Here is a 20,457-nt window from a genome sequence, read left to right on the forward strand (position 1 = left end):
AAGTAACTGAGAATATAGTAACTAAAAAAGAAACTTTTTTTCCAAAATAACTAAAAAAGTAACTTTTTTTCCAAAGTAACTAAAAAAGAAACTTTTTTTCCAAAGTAACTAAAAAAGTAACTTTTTTTCCAAAGTAACTAAAAAAGTAACTTTTTTTCCAAAGTAACTAAAAAAGTAACTTTTTTTCCAAAGTAACTAAAAAAGTAACTTTTTTTTCCAAAGTAACTAAAAAAGTAACTTTTTTTCCAAAGTAACTAAAAAAGTAACTTTTTTTTCCAAAGTAACTAAAAAAGTAACTTTTTTTCCAAAGTAACTAAAAAAGTAACTTTTTTGGTTAGTAAGAATATAGTAACTAAAAAAGTAACTTTTTTACAGAAACTAAAAAGTAACTTTTTTACAAAGAAACTAAAAAGTAACTTTTTTACAAAGTAACTAAAAAAGTAACTTTTTTTTACAAAGTAACTAAAAAAGAAACTTTTTTTCCAAAGTAACTAAAAAAGTAACTTTTTTTCCAAAGTAACTAAAAAAGTAATTTTTTTTCCAAAGTAACTAAAAAAGTAACTTTTTTTCCAAAGTAACTAAAAAAGTAACTTTTTTTCCAAAGTAACTAAAAAAGTAACTTTTTTTCAAAGTAACTAAAAAAGTAACTTTTTTTTACAAAGTAACTAAAAAAGTAACTTTTTTTCCAAAGTAACTAAAAAAGTAACTTTTTTTTCCAAAGTAACTAAAAAAGTAACTTTTTTTCCAAAGTAACTAAAAAAGTAACTTTTTTTCCAAAGTAACTAAAAAAGTAACTTTTTTCCAAAGTAACTAAAAAAGTAACTTTTTTGGTTAGTAAGAATATAGTAACTAAAAAAGTAACTTTTTTACAAAGAAACTAAAAAGTAACTTTTTTACAAAGAAACTAAAAAGTAACTTTTTTGGTTAGTAAGAATATAGTAATTAAAAAAGTAACTTTTTTACAAAGAAACTAAAAAGTAACTTTTTTACAAAGAAACTAAAAAGTAACTTTTTTGGTTAGTAAGAATATAGTAACTAAAAAAGTAACTGAGAATATAGTAACTAAAAAAAGTAACTGAGAATATAGTAACTAAAAAAGTAACTTTTTTTCCAAAGTAACTAAAAAAGTAACTTTTTTTCCAAAGTAACTAAAAAAGTAATTTTTTTTCCAAAGTAACTAAAAAAGTAACTTTTTTTCCAAAGTAACTAAAAAAGTAACTTTTTTTCCAAAGTAACTAAAAAAGTAACTTTTTTCCCAAAGTAACTAAAAAAGTAACTTTTTTTCCAAAGTAACTAAAAAAGTAACTTTTTTTCCAAAGTAACTAAAAAAGTAACTTTTTTTCCAAAGTAACTAAAAAAGTAACTTTTTTTCCAAAGTAACTAAAAAAGTAACTTTTTTCCAAAGTAACTAAAAAAGTAACTTTTTTTCCAAAGTAACTAAAAAAGTAACTTTTTTTCCAAAGTAACTAAAAAAGTAACTTTTTTTCCAAAGTAACTAAAAAAGTAACTTTTTTTCCAAAGTAACTAAAAAAGTAACTTTTTTTCCAAAGTAACTAAAAAAGTAACTTTTTTTCCAAAGTAACTAAAAAAGTAATTTTTTTTCCAAAGTAACTAAAAAAGTAACTTTTTTTCCAAAGTAACTAAAAAAGTAACTTTTTTTCCAAAGTAACTAAAAAAGTAACTTTTTTTCCAAAGTAACTAAAAAAGTAACTTTTTTTCCAAAGTAACTAAAAAAGTAACTTTGAGAATATAGTAACTAAAAAAGTAACTTTGAGAATATAGTAACTAAAAAAGTAACTGAGAATATAGTAACTAAAAAAGAAACTTTTTTTCCAAAATAACTAAAAAAGTAACTTTTTTTCCAAAGTAACTAAAAAAGTAACTTTTTTTACAAAGTAACTAAAAAAGTAACTTTTTTTACAAAGTAACTAAAAAAGTAACTTTTTTTCCAAAGTAACTAAAAAAGTAACTTTTTTTCCAAAGTAACTAAAAAAGTAACTTTTTTTCCAAAGTAACTAAAAAAGTAACTTTTTTCCAAAGTAACTAAAAAAGTAACTTTTTTGGTTAGTAAGAATATAGTAACTAAAAAAGTAACTTTTTTACAAAGAAACTAAAAAGTAACTTTTTTACAAAGAAACTAAAAAGTAACTTTTTTGGTTAGTAAGAATATAGTAACTAAAAAAGTAACTTTTTTTCCAAAGTAACTAAAAAAGTAACTTTTTTTCCAAAGTAACTAAAAAAGTAACTTTTTTTCCAAAGTAACTAAAAAAGTAACTTTTTTTCCAAAGTAACTAAAAAAGTAACTTTTTTTTCCAAAGTAACTAAAAAAGTAACTTTTTTTCCAAAGTAACTAAAAAAGTAACTTTTTTTACAAAGTAACTAAAAAAGTAACTTTTTTTACAAAGTAACTAAAAAAGTAACTTTTTTTACAAAGTAACTAAAAAAGTAACTTTTTTTACAAAGTAACTAAAAAAGTAACTTTTTTGGTTAGTAAGAATATAGTAACTAAAAAAGTAACTTTTTTACAAAGAAACTAAAAAGTAACTTTTTTACAAAGAAACTAAAAAGTAACTTTTTTGGTTAGTAAGAATATAGTAACTAAAAAAGTAACTTTTTTACAAAGAAATTAAAAAGTAACTTTTTTACAAAGAAACTAAAAAGTAACTTTTTTACAAAGAAACTAAAAAGTAACTTTTTTCCAAAGTAACTAAAAAAGTAACTTTTTTTCCAAAGTAACTAAAAAAGTAACTTTTTTTCCAAAGTAACTAAAAAAGTAACTTTTTTTCCAAAGTAACTAAAAAAGTAACTTTTTTTCCAAAGTAACTAAAAAAGTAACTTTGAGAATATAGTAACTAAAAAAGTAACTTTGAGAATATAGTAACTAAAAAAGTAACTTTGAGAATATAGTAACTAAAAAAGTAACTGAGAATATAGTAACTAAAAAAGTAACTTTTTTTCCAAAGTAACTAAAAAAGTAACTTTGAGAATATAGTAACTAAAAAAGTAACTTTGAGAATATAGTAACTAAAAAAGTAACTTTGAGAATATAGTAACTAAAAAAGTAACTGAGAATATAGTAACTAAAAAAGTAACTTTTTTTCCAAAGTAACTAAAGAAGTAACTTTTTTCCAAAGTAACTAAAAAAGTAACTTTATTTCCAAAGTAACTAAAAAAGTAACTTTTTTTCCAAAGTAACTAAAAAAGTAACTTTTTTTCCAAAGTAACTAAAAAAGTAACTTTTTTTCCAAAGTAACTAAAAAAGTAACTTTTTTTCCAAAGTAACTAAAAAAGTAACTTTTTTTCCAAAGTAACTAAAAAAGTAACTTTTTTTCCAAAGTAACTAAAAAAGTAACTTTTTTTCCAAAGTAACTAAAAAAGTTACTTTTTTCCAAAGTAACTAAAAAAGTAACTTTTTTTCCAAAGTAACTAAAAAAGTAACTTTTTTTCCAAAGTAACTAAAAAAGTAACTTTGAGAATATAGTAACTAAAAAAGTAACTTTGAGAATATAGTAACTAAAAAAGTAACTGAGAATATAGTAACTAAAAAAGTAACTTTTTTTCCAAAGTAACTAAAAAAGTAAGTTTTTTCCAAAGTAACTAAAAAAGTAACTTTTTTTCCAAAGTAACTAAAAAAGTAACTTTTTTTCCAAAGTAACTAAAAAAGTAACTTTTTTACCAAAGTAACTAAAAAAGAAACTTTTTTTCCAAAGTAACTAAAAAAGTAACTTTTTTTCCAAAGTAACTAAAAAAGTAACTTTTTTTCCAAAGTAACTAAAAAAGTAACTTTTTTTCCAAAGTAACTAAAAAAGTAACTTTTTTTCCAAAGTAACTAAAAAAGTAACTTTGAGAATATAGTAACTAAAAAAGTAACTTTGAGAATATAGTAACTAAAAAAGTAACTGAGAATATAGTAACTAAAAAAGAAACTTTTTTTCCAAAGTAACTAAAAAAGAAACTTTTTTTCCAAAGTAACTAAAAAAGTAACTTTTTTTCCAAAGTAACTAAAAAAGTAACTTTTTTCCAAAGTAACTAAAAAAGTAACTTTTTTTCCAAAGTAACTAAAAAAGTAACTTTTTTTCCAAAGTAACTAAAAAAGTAACTTTTTTTCCAAAGTAACTAAAAAAGTAACTTTCTTTCCAAAGTAACTAAAAAAGTAACTTTTTTTTCCAAAGTAACTAAAAAAGTAACTTTTTTTCCAAAGTAACTAAAAAAGTAACTTTTTTTTCCAAAGTAACTAAAAAAGTAACTTTTTTTCCAAAGTAACTAAAAAAGTAACTTTTTTTCCAAAGTAACTAAAAAAGTAACTTTTTTTCCAAAGTATCTAAAAAAGTAACTTTGAGAATATAGTAACTAAAAAAGTAACTTTGAGAATATAGTAACTAAAAAAGTAACTGAGAATATAGTAACTAAAAAAGAAACTTTTTTTCCAAAGTAACTAAAAAAGTAACTTTTTTTCCAAAGTAACTAAAAAAGTAACTTTTTTTACAAAGTAACTAAAAAAGTAACTTTTTTTCCAAAGTAACTAAAAAAGTAACTTTTTTCCAAAGTAACTAAAAAAGTAACTTTTTTGGTTAGTAAGAATATAGTAACTAAAAAACTAACTTTTTTACAAAGAAAAAAAAAGTAACTTTTTTACAAAGAAACTAAAAAGTAACTTTTTTGGTTAGTAAGAATATAGTAACTAAAAAAGTAACTTTTTTTCCAAAGTAACTAAAAAAGTAACTTTTTTTCCAAAGTAACTAAAAAAGTAACTTTTTTTCCAAAGTAACTAAAAAAGTAACTTTTTTTCCAAAGTAACTAAAAAAGTAACTTTTTTTCCAAAGTAACTAAAAAAGTAACTTTTTTTCCAAAGTAACTAAAAAAGTAACTTTTTTTCCAAAGTAACTAAAAAAGTAACTTTTTTTCCAAAGTAACTAAAAAAGTAACTTTTTTTCCAAAGTAACTAAAAAAGTAACTTTTTTCCAAAGTAACTAAAAAAGTAACTTTGAGAATATAGTAACTAAAAAAGTAACTTTGAGAATATAGTAACTAAAAAAGTAACTTTGAGAATATAGTAACTAAAAAAGTAACTGAGAATATAGTAACTAAAAAAGAAACTTTTTTTCCAAAATAACTAAAAAAGTAACTTTTTTTCCAAAGTAACTAAAAAAGAAACTTTTTTTCCAAAGTAACTAAAAAAGTAACTTTTTTTCCAAAGTAACTAAAAAAGTAACTTTTTTTCCAAAGTAACTAAAAAAGTAACTTTTTTTCCAAAGTAACTAAAAAAGTAACTTTTTTTCCAAAGTAACTAAAAAAGTAACTTTTTTTCCAAAGTAACTAAAAAAGTAACTTTTTTTTCCAAAGTAACTAAAAAAGTAACTTTTTTTCCAAAGTAACTAAAAAAGTAACTTTTCTGGTTAGTAAGAATATAGTAACTAAAAAAGTAACTTTTTTACAGAAACTAAAAAGTAACTTTTTTACAAAGAAACTAAAAAGTAACTTTTTTACAAAGTAACTAAAAAAGTAACTTTTTTTTACAAAGTAACTAAAAAAGAAACTTTTTTTCCAAAGTAACTAAAAAAGTAACTTTTTTTCCAAAGTAACTAAAAAAGTAATTTTTTTTCCAAAGTAACTAAAAAAGTAACTTTTTTTCCAAAGTAACTAAAAAAGTAACTTTTTTTCCAAAGTAACTAAAAAAGTAACTTTTTTTCAAAGTAACTAAAAAAGTAACTTTTTTTTACAAAGTAACTAAAAAAGTAACTTTTTTTCCAAAGTAACTAAAAAAGTAACTTTTTTTTCCAAAGTAACTAAAAAAGTAACTTTTTTTCCAAAGTAACTAAAAAAGTAACTTTTTTTCCAAAGTAACTAAAAAAGTAACTTTTTTCCAAAGTAACTAAAAAAGTAACTTTTTTGGTTAGTAAGAATATAGTAACTAAAAAAGTAACTTTTTTACAAAGAAACTAAAAAGTAACTTTTTTACAAAGAAACTAAAAAGTAACTTTTTTGGTTAGTAAGAATATAGTAATTAAAAAAGTAACTTTTTTACAAAGAAACTAAAAAGTAACTTTTTTACAAAGAAACTAAAAAGTAACTTTTTTGGTTAGTAAGAATATAGTAACTAAAAAAGTAACTGAGAATATAGTAACTAAAAAAAGTAACTGAGAATATAGTAACTAAAAAAGTAACTTTTTTTCCAAAGTAACTAAAAAAGTAACTTTTTTTCCAAAGTAACTAAAAAAGTAATTTTTTTTCCAAAGTAACTAAAAAAGTAACTTTTTTTCCAAAGTAACTAAAAAAGTAACTTTTTTTCCAAAGTAACTAAAAAAGTAACTTTTTTCCCAAAGTAACTAAAAAAGTAACTTTTTTTCCAAAGTAACTAAAAAAGTAACTTTTTTTCCAAAGTAACTAAAAAAGTAACTTTTTTTCCAAAGTAACTAAAAAAGTAACTTTTTTTCCAAAGTAACTAAAAAAGTAACTTTTTTCCAAAGTAACTAAAAAAGTAACTTTTTTTCCAAAGTAACTAAAAAAGTAACTTTTTTTCCAAAGTAACTAAAAAAGTAACTTTTTTTCCAAAGTAACTAAAAAAGTAACTTTTTTTCCAAAGTAACTAAAAAAGTAACTTTTTTTCCAAAGTAACTAAAAAAGTAACTTTTTTTCCAAAGTAACTAAAAAAGTAACTTTTTTTCCAAAGTAACTAAAAAAGTAACTTTTTTTCCAAAGTAACTAAAAAAGTAACTTTTTTTCCAAAGTAACTAAAAAAGTAACTTTTTTTCCAAAGTAACTAAAAAAGTAACTTTTTTTCCAAAGTAACTAAAAAAGTAACTTTTTTTCCAAAGTAACTAAAAAAGTAACTTTGAGAATATAGTAACTAAAAAAGTAACTTTGAGAATATAGTAACTAAAAAAGTAACTGAGAATATAGTAACTAAAAAAGAAACTTTTTTTCCAAAATAACTAAAAAAGTAACTTTTTTTCCAAAGTAACTAAAAAAGTAACTTTTTTTACAAAGTAACTAAAAAAGTAACTTTTTTTACAAAGTAACTAAAAAAGTAACTTTTTTTCCAAAGTAACTAAAAAAGTAACTTTTTTTCCAAAGTAACTAAAAAAGTAACTTTTTTTCCAAAGTAACTAAAAAAGTAACTTTTTTCCAAAGTAACTAAAAAAGTAACTTTTTTGGTTAGTAAGAATATAGTAACTAAAAAAGTAACTTTTTTACAAAGAAACTAAAAAGTAACTTTTTTACAAAGAAACTAAAAAGTAACTTTTTTGGTTAGTAAGAATATAGTAACTAAAAAAGTAACTTTTTTTCCAAAGTAACTAAAAAAGTAACTTTTTTTCCAAAGTAACTAAAAAAGTAACTTTTTTTCCAAAGTAACTAAAAAAGTAACTTTTTTCCAAAGTAACTAAAAAAGTAACTTTTTTTCCAAAGTAACTAAAAAAGTAACTTTTTTTTCCAAAGTAACTAAAAAAGTAACTTTTTTTCCAAAGTAACTAAAAAAGTAACTTTTTTTCCAAAGTAACTAAAAAAGTAACTTTTTTTACAAAGTAACTAAAAAAGTAACTTTTTTTACAAAGTAACTAAAAAAGTAACTTTTTTTACAAAGTAACTAAAAAAGTAACTTTTTTTACAAAGTAACTAAAAAAGTAACTTTTTTGGTTAGTAAGAATATAGTAACTAAAAAAGTAACTTTTTTACAAAGAAACTAAAAAGTAACTTTTTTACAAAGAAACTAAAAAGTAACTTTTTTACAAAGAAACTAAAAAGTAACTTTTTTGGTTAGTAAGAATATAGTAACTAAAAAAGTAACTTTTTTACAAAGAAATTAAAAAGTAACTTTTTTACAAAGAAACTAAAAAGTAACTTTTTTACAAAGAAACTAAAAAGTAACTTTTTTACAAAGTAAATAAAAAAGTAACTTTTTTTTTACAAAGTAACTAAAAAAGTAACTTTTTTTCCAAAGTAACTAAAAAAGTAACTTTTTTTCCAAAGTAACTAAAAAAGTAATTTTTTTTCCAAAGTAACTAAAAAAGTAACTTTTTTTCCAAAGTAACTAAAAAAGTAACTTTTTTTCCAAAGTAACTAAAAAAGTAACTTTTTTTCCAAAGTAACTAAAAAAGTAACTTTTTTTTCCAAAGTAACTAAAAAAGTAACTTTTTTTCCAAAGTAACTAAAAAAGTAACTTTTTTTCCAAAGTAACTAAAAAAGTAACTTTTTTTCCAAAGTAACTAAAAAAGTAATTTTTTTTCCAAAGTAACTAAAAAAGTAACTTTTTTTCCAAAGTAACTAAAAAAGTAACTTTTTTTCCAAAGTAACTAAAAAAGTAACTTTTTTTCCAAAGTAACTAAAAAAGTAACTTTGAGAATATAGTAACTAAAAAAGTAACTTTGAGAATATAGTAACTAAAAAAGTAACTGAGAATATAGTGTTACGTGATTTCTGGGGGGTGACCCCTCACGATTTTTTGATTCGATAATAAAAAATTGAAAAATTAATAATTATTAATTTTTTTTTATTTTTTATTTCTATTTGGGTTATTAAAACTAGATTCCTTATGTAAATCTTTTCAATTCATCTGGAAATAATTAGTAATAAGCAAATAGGAGGTCTTTTATGTGAAACGCATAAAAGAGTGAGCCGACGGATCTCCGTATCAATCATTGATGCACAGATCGACAGGGGGCCAGCTGGCGGTGCATCAACCCTTGCGATGCACCAGAGGGAGCCAGACTCCACGTGACTCATGCCCGGTGGATCCGGCCCCTCCCTGTGTGAACTCCTTATTGCCTTAAGATCTGGCTAGAAGGAGAGGATAGGTTTTTACTCCGTTCCTTATATGATTCTCACATCTGACCGTGCGGGAGATATTGTGAAAAGAAAAGGGTTTCAGAATTCTCCCTGATTTGCCTCGCGCACTGCTTTACTCTAAGATTGATCTTTTTACCGGGTTATAATATTGCACCGAATATTCTTTAATTATTTGACCACCAGCCTGGTCCAAAGCTGGCCTACTGTCTTATCTGACTTGACCCGCAGCCACTCACATAGACAGTGTAGTCTGTCGCTAGGACTATGATTTGGTTTTATAAGAGTCCAGTATTCACTTGACTCTTTTTATTTCTTTTGTTTAGATTTTTCTTAATCCTTTCGTAATTGATAAGATCCTGCTTGAGAGCCCAAACAGATATAAAGCTCTTTCAAATGCAAGCCGGTCTCTCCCGGGCGACTTCTCTTAAACTAGAGCGAAAATAATTTGAATAAGTATTAGGATGTTCGGCGCATGTCAGGAATGCCATCAGTAATGTACCGAGCTGGATCAAACACAACTTACCTCAGGGGCTGAAGGGGATCTGCTGAGGCGTAAGCCCTCTCTGGGCTGGCTTCTCAAGAAAATATGAAGAAATGGATTTGGTCGAAGAAACTAATTCGTTATTTATTTATTTGCATTTAAATCAAAGTGTAGTCTCTTGGTCCAAAATACAGAGGGAAAATCGTTAACTGAAAAATATAAGAAAAAATCACCTAAGTATTCAAAAACCCCTTCAGAGTAGTTTACAGACAAAGGATCTTAAAAACACTGACTCAGCCAGCAGACTGTGTAGCTGTGTAGCATACGGAGGAAAAAGTTAATGACTTCACCCAGCGCAGGACTGGACAGAGTGAGCCTTCTCTCCTGACTAGACTTCAAAAAATCTTCTAAGTTTTCTTTTAAAAACTCCGACTCTCAAAGTCCGGAGATTCTGTAAAAAGTTAAAGTTTCACCCCGTGCAGGCAGGAGGCCGCACGGGGTTCGAGACTCCTTCCAACTCCTTCTCCAAAAGCGTCTTCCAGCTCCTTCTGCTGTTTCAAAACTGCCCCTATATACTCGTCCGGGCCTCAGATGTCTGACTTCAAACGGATTCCTACCCTTCACATCACTTGATTGATGACACAAAAACCCTTACATCAGCGTATTTTTCAGAAAGCCGGGTCTCTCTGTGTGTCGATAAGAGCTCCCCCGCAGACTTAATGCCGCCACTGTCAAGGGCACGTTATTTATGCTTACCCTCAGGCTAATCTTACTGATCTGACCGCCCTATAGCTTTTCCCTGAAACCGCTGACTCGGTCCTTATGACTCCGTCCGGGGGTTTCCCCTTCTTTTCTTCTCTAGACTAGGTGGCGTCTCAGTCTTCCTTCTTTGTGTGAATTTGCTGGCTCAGCTCTTGGACTTCCCCATGAACCGAGGAGAGCATCGGGGGGGGGGGGGGTTGAGGGTGTGTGTGTGTGTGTGTGAATGAGTGTGCGCCCACCCGTACACATCAGTGCAACAGGGGTTTTGGACATCCTGCTTGTCTGTCTAACCGGTGCAATCTTCAGAGCCTCAGAGTCATATGCCTGATTTAAACAACGGTTTTGCTGGTAGAGACATCACGACTTCGCAAAATCTCCACCGTGTTCAACAATAGTAACTAAAAAAGAAACTTTTTTTCCAAAATAACTAAAAAAGTAACTTTTTTTTACAAAGTAACTAAAAAAGTAACTTTTTTTTACAAAGTAACTAAAAAAGTTACTTTTTTTTACAAAGTAACTAAAAAAGTAACTTTTTTTCCAAAGTAACTAAAAAAGTAACTTTTTTCCAAAGTAACTAAAAAAGTTACTTTTTTCCAAAGTAACTAAAAAAGTTACTTTTTTGGTTAGTAAGAATATAGTAACTAAAAAAGTAACTTTTTTACAAAGAAACTAAAAAGTAACTTTTTTACAAAGAAACTAAAAAGTAACTTTTTTGGTTAGTAAGAATATAGTAACTAAAAAAGTAACTTTTTTTCCAAAGTAACTAAAAAAGTAACTTTTTTTCCAAAGTAACTAAAAAAGTAACTTTTTTTCCAAAGTAACTAAAAAAGTAACTTTTTTTCCAAAGTAACTAAAAAAGTAACTTTTTTCCAAAGTAACTAAAAAAGTAACTTTTTTGGTTAGTAAGAATATAGTAACTAAAAAAGTAACTTTTTTTCCAAAGTAACTAAAAAAGTAACTTTTTTTCCAAAGTAACTAAAAAAGTAACTTTTTTTCCAAAGTAACTAAAAAAGTAACTTTTTTTCCAAAGTAACTAAAAAAGTAACTTTTTTCCAAAGTAACTAAAAAAGTAACTTTTTTGGTTAGTAAGAATATAGTAACTAAAAAAGTAACTTTTTTACAAAGAAACTAAAAAGTAACTTTTTTACAAAGAAACTAAAAAGTAACTTTTTTGGTTAGTAAGAATATAGTAACTAAAAAAGTAACTTTGAGAATATAGTAACTAAAAAAGTAAATGAGAATATAGTACCTAAAAAAGTAACTTTTTTTCCAAAGTAACTAAAAAAGTAACTTTTTTTCCAAAGTAACTAAAAAAGTAACTTTTTTTCCAAAGTAACTAAAAAAGTAATTTTTTTTCCAAAGTAACTAAAAAAGTAACTTTTTTTCCAAAGTAACTAAAAAAGTAACTTTTTTTCCAAAGTAACTAAAAAAGTAACTTTTTTTCCAAAGTAACTAAAAAAGTAACTTTTTTTCCAAAGTAACTAAAAAAGTAACTTTTTTTCCAAAGTAACTAAAAAAGTAACTTTTTTTCCAAAGTAACTAAAAAAGTAACTTTTTTTCCAAAGTAACTAAAAAAGTAACTTTTTTTCCAAAGTAACTAAAAAAGTAACTTTTTTTCCAAAGTAACTAAAAAAGTAACTTTTTTTCCAAAGTAACTAAAAAAGTAACTTTTTTTCCAAAGTAACTAAAAAAGTAACTTTTTTTCCAAAGTAACTAAAAAAGTAACTTTTTTTCCAAAGTAACTAAAAAAGTAACTTTTTTTCCAAAGTAACTAAAAAAGTAACTTTTTTTCCAAAGTAACTAAAAAAGTAACTTTTTTTACAAAGTAACTAAAAAAGTAACTTTTTTTTACAAGGTAACTAAAAAAGTAACTTTTTTTACAAAGTAACTAAAAAAGTAACTTTTTTTACAAAGTAACTAAAAAAGTAACTTTTTTTTACAAAGTAACTAAAAAAGTAACTTTTTATCCAAAGTAACTAAAAAAGTAACTTTTTTTCCAAAGTAACTAAAAAAGTAACTTTTTTTCCAAAGTAACTAAAAAAGTAACTTTTTTTCCAAAGTAACTAAAAAAGTAACTTTTTTTCCAAAGTAACTAAAAAAGTAATTTTTTTTCCAAAGTAACTAAAAAAGTAACTTTTTTTCCAAAGTAACTAAAAAAGTAACTTTTTTTCCAAAGTAACTAAAAAAGTAACTTTTTTTCCAAAGTAACTAAAAAAGTAACTTTTTTTCCAAAGTAACTAAAAAAGTAACTTTTTTTACAAAGTAACTAAAAAAGTAACTTTTTTTACAAAGTAACTAAAAAGGTAACTTTTTTTACAAAGTAACTAAAAAAGTAACTTTTTTTTACAAAGTAACTAAAAAAGTAACTTTTTTTACAAAGTAACTAAAAAAGTAACTTTTTTTACAAAGTAACTAAAAAAGTAACTTTTTTTACAAAGTAACTAAAAAAGTAACTTTTTTTTACAAGGTAACTAAAAAAGTAACTTTTTTTACAAAGTAACTAAAAAAGTAACTTTTTTTCCAAAGTAACTAAAAAAGTAACTTTTTTTCCAAAGTAACTAAAAAAGTTACTTTTTTTCCAAAGTAACTAAAAAAGTAATTTTTTTTCCAAAGTAACTAAAAAAGTAATTTTTTTTCCAAAGTAACTAAAAAAGTAACTTTTTTTCCAAAGTAACTAAAAAAGTAACTTTTTTTCCAAAGTAACTAAAAAAGTAACTTTTTTTCCAAAGTAACTAAAAAAGTAACTTTTTTTCCAAAGTAACTAAAAAAGTAACTTTTTCTACAAAGTAACTAAAAAAGTAACTTTTTTTACAAAGTAACTAAAAAGGTAACTTTTTTTACAAAGTAACTAAAAAAGTAACTTTTTTTACAAAGTAACTAAAAAAGTAACTTTTTTTCCAAAGTAACTAAAAAAGTAACTTTTTTTCCAAAGTAACTAAAAAAGTAACTTTTTTTACAAAGTAACTAAAAAAGTAACTTTTTTTTACAAGGTAACTAAAAAAGTAACTTTTTTTACAAAGTAACTAAAAAAGTAACTTTTTTTACAAAGTAACTAAAAAAGTAACTTTTTTTACAAAGTAACTAAAAAAGTAACTTTTTTTTACAAAGTAACTAAAAAAGTAACTTTTTATCCAAAGTAACTAAAAAAGTAACTTTTTTTCCAAAGTAACTAAAAAAGTAACTTTTTTTCCAAAGTAACTAAAAAAGTAACTTTTTTTCCAAAGTAACTAAAAAAGTAACTTTTTTTCCAAAGTAACTAAAAAAGTAACTTTTTTTCCAAAGTAACTAAAAAAGTAACTTTTTTTCCAAAGTAACTAAAAAAGTAACTTTTTTTACAAAGTAACTAAAAAGGTAACTTTTTTTACAAAGTAACTAAAAAAGTAACTTTTTTTACAAAGTAACTAAAAAAGTAACTTTTTTTACAAAGTAACTAAAAAAGTAACTTTTTATCCAAAGTAACTAAAAAAGTAACTTTTTTTTACAAAGTAACTAAAAAAGTTGCTTTTTTTACAAAGTAACTAAAAAAGTTACTTTTTTTCCAAAGTAACTAAAAAAGTAACTTTTTTTCCAAAGTAACTAAAAAAGTAACTTTTTTTCCAAAGTAACTAAAAAAGTAACTTTTTTTCCAAAGTAACTAAAAAAGTAACTTTTTTTACAAAGTAACTAAAAAAGTAACTTTTTTTCGAAAGTAACTAAAAAAGTAACTTTTTTTACAAAGTAACTAAAAAAGTAACTTTTTTTACAAAGTAACTAAAAAAGTAACTTTTTTTACAAAGTAACTAAAAAAGTAACTTTTTTTTACAAAGTAACTAAAAAAGTTACTTTTTTTACAAAGTAACTAAAAAAGTTACTTTTTTCCAAAGTAACTAAAAAAGTAACTTTTTTCCAAAGTAACTAAAAAAGTTACTTTTTTTCCAAAGTAACTAAAAAAGTTACTTTTTTTCCAAAGTAACTAAAAAAGTAACTTTTTTTCCAAAGTAACTAAAAAAGTAACTTTTTTTACAAAGTAACTAAAAAAGTAACTTTTTTTACAAAGTAACTAAAAAAGTAACTTTTTTTCGAAAGTAACTAAAAAAGTAACTTTTTTTACAAAGTAACTAAAAAAGTAACTTTTTTTACAAAGTAACTAAAAAAGTAACTTTTTTTACAAAGTAACTAAAAAAGTAACTTTTTTTTCCAAAGTAACTAAAAAAGTAACTTTTTTTACAAAGTAACTAAAAAAGTAACTTTTTTCCAAAGTAACTGAAAAAGTAACTTTTTTCCAAAGTAACTAAAAAAGTAACTTTTTTTCCAAAGTAACTAAAAAAGTAACTTTTTTTCCAAAGTAACTAAAAAAGTAACTTTTTTTCCAAAGTAACTAAAAAAGTAACTTTTTTTCCAAAGTAACTAAAAAAGTAACTTTTTTTCCAAAGTAACTAAAAAAGTAACTTTTTTTACAAAGTAACTAAAAAAGTAACTTTTTTTTACAAAGTAACTAAAAAAGTTACTTTTTTTACAAAGTAACTAAAAAAGTAACTTTTTTCCAAAGTAACTAAAAAAGTAACTTTTTTCCAAAGTAACTAAAAAAGTTACTTTTTTTCCAAAGTAACTAAAAAAGTAACTTTTTTTCCAAAGTAACTAAAAAAGTAACTTTTTTTACAAAGTAACTAAAAAAGTAACTTTTTTTACAAAGCAACTAAAAAAGTAACTTTTTTTACAAAGTAACTAAAAAAGTAACTTTTTTTTACAAAGTAACTAAAAAAGTTGCTTTTTTTACAAAGTAACTAAAAAAGTAACTTTTTCTCCAAAGTAACTAAAAAAGTAACTTTTTTTTCCAAAGTAACTAAAAAAGTAACTTTTTTTCCAAAGTAACTAAAAAAGTAACTTTTTTTCCAAAGTAACTAAAAAAGTAACTTTTTTTCCAAAGTAACTAAAAAAGTAATTTTTTTTCCAAAGTAACTAAAAAAGTAACTTTTTTTCCAAAGTAACTAAAAAAGTAACTTTTTTTCCAAAGTAACTAAAAAAGTAACTTTTTTTCCAAAGTAACTAAAAAAGTAACTTTTTTTCCAATGTAACTAAAAAAGTAACTTTGAGAATATAGTAACTAAAAAAGTAACTTTGAGAATATAGTAACTAAAAAAGTAACTGAGAATATAGTGTTACGTGATTTCTGGGGGGTGACCCCTCACGATTTTTTGATTCGATAATAAAAAATTGAAAAATTAATAATTATTAATTTTTTTTTTATTTTTTATTATTTCTATTTGGGTTATTAAAACTAGATTCCTTATGTAAATCTTTTCAATTCATCTGGAAATAATTAGTAATAAGCAAATAGGAGGCCTTTTATGTGAAACGCATAAAAGAGTGAGCCGACGGATCTCCGTATCAATCATTGATGCACAGATCGACAGGGGGCCAGCTGGCGGTGCATCAACCCTTGCGATGCACCAGAGGGAGCCAGACTCCACGTGACTCATGCCCGGTGGATCCGGCCCCTCCCTGTGTGAACTCCTTATTGCCTTAAGATCTGGCTAGAAGGAGAGGATAGGTTTTTACTCCGTTCCTTATATGATTCTCACATCTGACCGTGCGGGAGATATTGTGAAAAGAAAAGGGTTTCAGAATTCTCCCTGATTTGCCTCGCGCACTGCTTTACTCTAAGATTGATCTTTTTACCGGGTTATAATATTGCACCGAATATTCTTTAATTATTTGACCACCAGCCTGGTCCAAAGCTGGCCTACTGTCTTATCTGACTTGACCCGCAGCCACTCACATAGACAGTGTAGTCTGTCGCTAGGACTATGATTTGGTTTTATAAGAGTCCAGTATTCACTTGACTCTTTTTATTTCTTTTGTTTAGATTTTTCTTAATCCTTTCGTAATTGATAAGATCCTGCTTGAGAGCCCAAACAGATATAAAGCTCTTTCAAACGCAAGCCGGTCTCTCCCGGGCGACTTCTCTTAAACTAGAGCGAAAATAATTTGAATAAGTATTAGGATGTTCGGCGCATGTCAGGAATGCCATCAGTAATGTACCGAGCTGGATCAAACACAACTTACCTCAGGGGCTGAAGGGGATCTGCTGAGGCGTAAGCCCTCTCTGGGCTGGCTTCTCAAGAAAATATGAAGAAATGGATTTGGTCGAAGAAACTAATTCGTTATTTATTTATTTGCATTTAAATCAAAGTGTAGTCTCTTGGTCCAAAATACAGAGGGAAAATCGTTAAACTGAAAAATATAAGAAAAAATCACCTAAGTATTCAAAAACCCCTTCAGAGTAGTTTACAGACAAAGGATCTTAAAAACACTGACTCAGCCAGCAGACTGTGTAGCTGTGTAGCATACGGAGGAAAAAGTTAATGACTTCACCCAGCGCAGGACTGGACAGAGTGAGCCTTCTCTCCTGACTAGACTTCAAAAAATCTTCTAAGTTTTCTTTTAAAAACTCCGACTCTCAAAGTCCGGAGATTCTGTAAAAAGTTAAAGTTTCACCCCGTGCAGGCAGGAGGCCGCACGGGGTTCGAGACTCCTTCCAACTCCTTCTCCAAAAGCGTCTTCCAGCTCCTTCTGCTGTTTCAAAACTGCCCCTATATACTCGTCCGGGCCTCAGATGTCTGACTTCAAACGGATTCCTACCCTTCACATCACTTGATTGATGACACAAAAACCCTTACATCAGCGTATTTTTCAGAAAGCCGGGTCTCTCTGTGTGTCGATAAGAGCTCCCCCGCAGACTTAATGCCGCCACTGTCAAGGGCACGTTATTTATGCTTACCCTCAGGCTAATCTTACTGATCTGACCGCCCTATAGCTTTTCCCTGAAACCGCTGACTCGGTCCTTATGACTCCGTCCGGGGGTTTCCCCTTCTTTTCTTCTCTAGACTAGGTGGCGTCTCAGTCTTCCTTCTTTGTGTGAATTTGCTGGCTCAGCTCTTGGACTTCCCCATGAACCGAGGAGAGCATCGGGGGGGGGGGGGGGGGTTGAGGGTGTGTGTGTGTGTGTGTGAATGAGTGTGCGCCCACCCGTACACATCAGTGCAACAGGGGTTTTGGACATCCTGCTTGTCTGTCTAACCGGTGCAATCTTCAGAGCCTCAGAGTCATATGCCTGATTTAAACAACGGTTTTGCTGGTAGAGACATCACGACTTCGCAAAATCTCCACCGTGTTCAACAATAGTAACTAAAAAAGAAACATTTTTTCCAAAATAACTAAAAAAGTAACTTTTTTTTACAAAGTAACTAAAAAAGTAACTTTTTTTTACAAAGTAACTAAAAAAGTAACTTTTTTTTACAAAGTAACTAAAAAAGTAACTTTTTTTCCAAAGTAACTAAAAAAGTAACTTTTTTTCCAAAGTAACTAAAAAAGTAACTTTTTTCCAAAGTAACTAAAAAAGTTACTTTTTTCCAAAGTAACTAAAAAAGTTACTTTTTTGGTTAGTAAGAATATAGTAACTAAAAAAGTAACTTTTTTACAAAGAAACTAAAAAGTAACTTTTTTACAAAGAAACTAAAAAGTAACTTTTTTGGTTAGTAAGAATATAGTAACTAAAAAAGTAACTTTTTTTCCAAAGTAACTAAAAAAGTAACTTTTTTTCCAAAGTAACTAAAAAAGTAACTTTTTTTCCAAAGTAACTAAAAAAGTAACTTTTTTCCAAAGTAACTAAAAAAGTAACTTTTTTGGTTAGTAAGAATATAGTAACTAAAAAAGTAACTTTTTTACAAAGAAACTAAAAAGTAACTTTTTTACAAAGAAACTAAAAAGTAACTTTTTTGGTTAGTAAGAATATAGTAACTAAAAAAGTAACTTTGAGAATATAGTAACTAAAAAAGTAACTGAGAATATAGTACCTAAAAAAGTAACTTTTTTTCCAAAGTAACTAAAAAAGTAACTTTTTTTCCAAAGTAACTAAAAAAGTAACTTTTTTCCAAAGTAACTAAAAAAGTAACTTTTTTTCCAAAGTAACTAAAAAAGTAACTTTTTTTCCAAAGTAACTAAAAAAGTAACTTTTTTTCCAAAGTAACTAAAAAAGTAACTTTTTTTCCAAAGTAACTAAAAAAGTAACTTTTTTTCCAAAGTAACTAAAAAAGTAACTTTTTTTCCAAAGTAACTAAAAAAGTAACTTTTTTTCCAAAGTAACTAAAAAAGTAACTTTTTTTCCAAAGTAACTAAAAAAGTAACTTTTTTTCCAAAGTAACTAAAAAAGTAACTTTTTTTCCAAAGTAACTAAAAAAGTAACTTTTTTTCCAAAGTAACTAAAAAAGTAACTTTTTTTCCAAAGTAACTAAAAAAGTAACTTTTTTTCCAAAGTAACTAAAAAAGTAACTTTTTTTCCAAAGTAACTAAAAAAGTAACTTTTTTTCCAAAGTAACTAAAAAAGTAACTTTTTTTACAAAGTAACTAAAAAAGTAACTTTTTTTCCAAAGTAACTAAAAAAGTAACTTTTTTTACAAAGTAACTAAAAAAGTAACTTTTTTTTACAAGGTAACTAAAAAAGTAACTTTTTTTTACAAAGTAACTAAAAAAGTAACTTTTTTTACAAAGTAACTAAAAAAGTAACTTTTTTTTACAAAGTAACTAAAAAAGTAACTTTTTATCCAAAGTAACTAAAAAAGTAACTTTTTTTCCAAAGTAACTAAAAAAGTAACTTTTTTTCCAAAGTAACTAAAAAAGTAACTTTTTTTCCAAAGTAACTAAAAAAGTAATTTTTTTTCCAAAGTAACTAAAAAAGTAACTTTTTTTCCAAAGTAACTAAAAAAGTAACTTTTTTTCCAAAGTAACTAAAAAAGTAACTTTTTTTCCAAAGTAACTAAAAAAGTAACTTTTTTTCCAAAGTAACTAAAAAAGTAACTTTTTTTCCAAAGTAACTAAAAAAGTAACTTTTTTTACAAAGTAACTAAAAAAGTAACTTTTTTTACAAAGTAACTAAAAAGGTAACTTTTTTTACAAAGTAACTAAAAAAGTAACTTTTTTTCCAAAGTAACTAAAAAAGTAACTTTTTTTCCAAAGTAACTAAAAAAGTAACTTTTTTTCCAATGTAACTAAAAAAGTAACTTTGAGAATATAGTAACTAAAAAAGTAACTTTGAGAATATAGTAACTAAAAAAGTAACTGAGAATATAGTGTTACGTGATTTCTGGGGGGTGACCCCTCACGATTTTTTGATTCGATAATAAAAAATTGAAAAATTAATAATTATTAATTTTTTTTTTATTTTTTATTATTTCTATTTGGGTTATTAAAACTAGATTCCTTATGTAAATCTTTTCAATTCATCTGGAAATAATTAGTAATAAGCAAATAGGAGGCCTTTTATGTGAAACGCATAAAAGAGTGAGCCGACGGATCTCCGTATCAATCATTGATGCACAGATCGACAGGGGGCCAGCTGGCGGTGCATCAACCCTTGCGATGCACCAGAGGGAGCCAGACTCCACGTGACTCATGCCCGGTGGATCCGGCCCCTCCCTGTGTGAACTCCTTATTGCCTTAAGATCTGGCTAGAAGGAGAGGATAGGTTTTTACTCCGTTCCTTATATGATTCTCACATCTGACCGTGCGGGAGATATTGTGAAAAGAAAAGGGTTTCAGAATTCTCCCTGATTTGCCTCGCGCACTGCTTTACTCTAAGATTGATCTTTTTACCGGGTTATAATATTGCACCGAATATTCTTTAATTATTTGACCACCAGCCTGGTCCAAAGCTGGCCTACTGTCTTATCTGACTTGACCCGCAGCCACTCACATAGACAGTGTAGTCTGTCGCTAGGACTATGATTTGGTTTTATAAGAGTCCAGTATTCACTTGACTCTTTTTATTTCTTTTGTTTAGATTTTTCTTAATCCTTTCGTAATTGATAAGATCCTGCTTGAGAGCCCAAACAGATATAAAGCTCTTTCAAACGCAAGCCGGTCTCTCCCGGGCGACTTCTCTTAAACTAGAGCGAAAATAATTTGAATAAGTATTAGGATGTTCGGCGCATGTCAGGAATGCCATCAGTAATGTACCGAGCTGGATCAAACACAACTTACCTCAGGGGCTGAAGGGGATCTGCTGAGGCGTAAGCCCTCTCTGGGCTGGCTTCTCAAGAAAATATGAAGAAATGGATTTGGTCGAAGAAACTAATTCGTTATTTATTTATTTGCATTTAAATCAAAGTGTAGTCTCTTGGTCCAAAATACAGAGGGAAAATCGTTAAACTGAAAAATATAAGAAAAAATCACCTAAGTATTCAAAAACCCCTTCAGAGTAGTTTACAGACAAAGGATCTTAAAAACACTGACTCAGCCAGCAGACTGTGTAGCTGTGTAGCATACGGAGGAAAAAGTTAATGACTTCACCCAGCGCAGGACTGGACAGAGTGAGCCTTCTCTCCTGACTAGACTTCAAAAAATCTTCTAAGTTTTCTTTTAAAAACTCCGACTCTCAAAGTCCGGAGATTCTG

The sequence above is a fragment of the Melanostigma gelatinosum genome, assembly GCF_949748355.1.
Source record: "Melanostigma gelatinosum genome assembly, chromosome: 12".
NCBI classification, from domain to species: domain Eukaryota; kingdom Metazoa; phylum Chordata; class Actinopteri; order Perciformes; family Zoarcidae; genus Melanostigma; species Melanostigma gelatinosum.